The sequence below is a fragment of the Atta cephalotes genome, assembly GCF_000143395.1.
Source record: "Atta cephalotes unplaced genomic scaffold scaffold00020, whole genome shotgun sequence".
Lineage (NCBI taxonomy): Eukaryota > Metazoa > Arthropoda > Insecta > Hymenoptera > Formicidae > Atta > Atta cephalotes.
Window position 1 is genome coordinate 2,612,903 of NW_012130084.1, and position 4,618 is coordinate 2,617,520.

Genomic DNA, 4,618 nt, shown 5'->3' on the forward strand with positions numbered 1-4,618 from the left:
ATTATATATATATATATATATATATATATATATATATATAAATATATATGTAAATGCAAAATATCTTTATGCAAACAATTGCTGATTACTGTCATCGTCGAATTCCGCGCAGAACATTCCAATGAAAGAAAAACAAATAGAAAAATAAACGAGGGAAAAGACGAACAAGAAAAATCTAAAGAAAGAATTTTATTAAAAAGTGAAATGGAAGAGACAGAGAGAAAGAGAGAGAATGTATGAAAGAGAGAAAAAGAAAATATGTGTGCATGTGTATGTGCGCGCGCGATCATTGAACATGCGCTCATCGAAGATTTTATGGAAATTACGACTTTTATTGACCGACGATAGTCGTACTTCCATTTTCCTTTTTTTGTTTGCGAGCAAATCGCCGCGGCGAAATGCGCCCATCGTCGCGCGATCGAAATCACAATAATGTTCGCGGCACTTTAGTGAGAAAGGATCGAATAAAGCGTTTCGTCAATTGGAATTAATTCTTATTGCCTCAATCATTTGAAACTTTGAATACTTGCGAAGTTGGTACACACGCCGCCCTCCCCACAAATACAATTTCTCGCCCGTAGTAAAGGACTCGTCTCTTTAACCGACACAGTGCAATAGTCTATAGATACCGTTGTTCTACCGTATATTGTCAATCGTCGTCACGATCAAGCTTCTGTCATGCACGACATAAATAGTCTCAGCCATCCCAGGCCACCATTTTATGCGCTCTCCCTTTGGTTTCAAGCAGGCATCACATTTCTTCATGGATATTAGCAGTTATTGACAAGTTCATATCTTACCACTAGCATTACTAGCGTACATTTATACGTAATTCACCTCAGATCTTTGTAGCCACATACATCGCGAGGGCCGAGCTCCGTTTTGCGTACCACATGTTTCTCCCTCCCCCCTCGAATCCGATGACCAATAATGTTCACTGCGCATTCTGCTAATAATTAATATGATTATATACCTCGACGAATCTAAATTTAAGATTGGATTCGTGAAATTCGAAAACTAATCGAAAGGAATTAATTGTAAATATTATTTTCGACCAAGTAAGAAGTGACTCCAAAATAAGAGTCGAATAATTGATTCTTTCATTGATATATATATATATATATATATACATATACACACATATATATATATATGTGTGTGTATATATAGATATATATATAAAAAATACATATATATAAAAATATATATATATATGAAATATATGTATAAATATATAAATATATACAATATATATATGTATACATATATTATATACATATATATAAAATTGTTGCTCTTTTCGCAACTCGACTGATTCGAAAAACTTGAAACTTAACATACATCCAAAATACGAAGTAAAAGGAAAAGGGAAAGACAAGGAGACGAGACAGAGGAGAAATTTATGGAGACCGAAGAAACGTGCGATACCACTCTGTTCTTCTTTCTTTTCCTACGTTCGATAAAAACGTATCCGTCGTGTACCTTAATTCGCCTACGCGGAAGTGCAGATCTACTGTTCATATATAGTCGCGAATCGATGTATATTGATTAATGAAAAAAAATATGTATTTGTTCCTAAAGAAATATTAAGAGTATAGTATAATATATCATAAAAGAATATTAATATTAATAGTAACGGATAACGATAATTTGATGGTACATACTTTCTTATAAGTAACATTACACATTACTACGATTATTGTAGAGTTGGTACGGTTCTTGAGGATGCCTTGCCTGTAAATGTAACATACGTTAAATGAAAAAAAAATCTTATTATCTTGTAAATGTTTTACCAAATATAATCGATTATTCAACTTATACTTTGCTTCTTTTCCTTTAACTATCCAACCTATACTGACATGCTAGTAAGATTTATGACTCAATTATATATTTCTTTTTTTTTATTATATTGTCATCAATTCTGCATAATTAATGTCAATCAAAAAATCTCGTAAAGCTGCAGCTCGTACGATCATAAATATACCTATTTGAGCACATGCATAATCGCGACGCGATTTTAAATGCGGCAAGTAATCGGCCCGATAATGCGTTATATGTGTATATTGGACGAAATGGAAAGTCAAATAAGAATCGATGCAAGATGATCATGATCTTGGTTCTAAATTATGAAGCTTTATTGCCTTCTCTCGCAACAATATGACAAGATTTAAAGCTTATTACACTTATTCAGCTTTTCGAGAAATCTTGCGTAGACGCTGGTATTTATTTTATATTTCATCAAATAAGGAAATTACGTAATATATACATAAGGAAATTATATCCTCATGTGCAATGTAACATTTTAATCTAACTGAAATATTAAACGATATTATTGTCAGACACATATTTTCTTAGCACAGCGATTTCTTCTTTTAAGTAAGAGATAATCAACAAAATATTGAAAGTGTTAAGCAAAATATTATCTAATTAACAAAATTACTCAACATATTTCGTAATGTGGATCTGAGAAATGATCAGCGACAATGCAATGTGGTCTTATGTGGCACACAATGGAAAGTAACGAATGGTCGGCGCGATCTTTGCTGCAAGGAGATTGCGAAACGGTACCGGTTACTCGAATAGAGCAACTTAGATCATGCTGGAAGACTGTGACGTTGTTACGAATGATTTCAGTGATCTGTTGGTCAACATTTTTTTTACTAATATATTTTTGAACAGAACAAGACAAAAATACTTGATTGTAATTTACACAAAAATATATTTACAATTATCACGAATATTAATAATATAATATAGTAATAGATTATTATTGTGGACATTGTTACTTAAAAAATACAGAATATAATTATATATCATTTTTTATCCGTTTTTATTCCTTCACTTCGTAATAACAGAGTCCATGGGAACAGCGTGTGGATAAAATCTGTGCGATCACGCGAGTACGATGGTTGTCGTGCCAGTTTGTTTCGATGTGGTCTCATACTGGACACACCAGATCGTTGGGCGAATGTTTAGTCATCATCGTTTTCGAGAAATGGTTTTTGACCAAAAGTTCCTATAGAGGAGCCATCGAGACCCCACGTAATGCGCATACACGTGCGTATATGCACGCAAATCGATCCATGTGTCTCGGAACGAGAAATATCGGCGGGAGCTTGTTTCCCCGCCGAGAATCGTAAAGCCGTTTCCTCCGCCAGACTCTCCGGAATAATATCTATCGGCCGACAATGCATCATGGTCTTTACGAAGGCTTTTGCATTCGAATGGCTCATAGGTTTCAAGAGACCCAAGAAAAACGTCGAGCAGCTCGGACGTACATATATATGGTTTCTTATATGTATATGTATATGTAAATGCATATTTTACTTGTGTATACGTTAAAATTTTTTTTATGTCAATTATTTAATTGAATATAAATAATCTATTCAAGAAAAATTACATTAAATATTAATGAATACAAATATATTAACCTGGGAACAAGCACTTGATTCTTTTTTTCGTATAAACGATCATCATTTATATTCAATTAAAATCATCATTATTAATAATATATTGTATTAGATATAAATGTTTTCAGATTTATTTGAGATTATGGATATAAATTTACATCACATAATTTTCTGGAAAAGGTGAGTAAAAACGAAATAAATATTAAATAAAGTAGCTTATTATGTGAGTATTTCTAAAAGCGATTTTAATTAATAAAACGTTTTTTATTGCGGATTTTCAATGGAATTGCATTTTCATTTAAAAATTCATAAAAAATAGTTATTAAAAAAAAAGTATGTTAACCTTCGGGATATATACATCCCAACTATGAAAAAATTTATAACTTTATATATAACTAATCAAGTAATTCTATTGATTACTTGATAAGTAATTATAGAATTAAATATTCTATCGATTAATAAATGCTGATATGACATTTCGTGTTTCTGCCATAGAACATAATTATGTTCTAAGGTTTCTGCAACGTAATGCAGTACGGAGGCGGTGCGAGAGTATGCGCCGATTTCCAGGCAGAAGAGTGCTATATATCGAAAAGGGCGAATCATTACGTTGACCAGATCAGTATTTGGCTGCAACACGAGTTGTCTGCAGTAATCCAGTGCTTGCATTGTTGCAAAAGCCTAATATTTTGAATATCTACATTAAGTAAATGATAACGTGAATAAATAATAAATGTGAATGAATAAATAATAAATAAATACAAAAATAAAAATTACATTTAGTCTTTCTTTTCTTTAAAACGAAGCAAAAACAAAGGATTTAAAGGAATTTAAAGGATTTTTTTTCTTAATTTATCGATGATCCCTACATACTTCTAACGAAGTTTTGATTTATATTTAAATTTGAGACACCCTATATAATTTTGTATTATAATATATTGTAGTAATGAGTTAGCTCATTTTCTACTTTGTCAAATAAAGAATTAGCTATTAATAATATCAACCTTGTACTCCATTGATATAACTTTTCCAAAGTAGGACGGAATTTGTATAATTAAACTACTGAGGCAACTTGTGTGTAACGTTTTTTTAAATTCACACATGATTGCGTCGCGAGTAATAATATTCACTCGCTGCTCGTTATGAATACATATTCAACTTGGTCGAGAGAGAGAGAGAGAGAGAGAGAGAGAGAGGAGGGAGGGGGA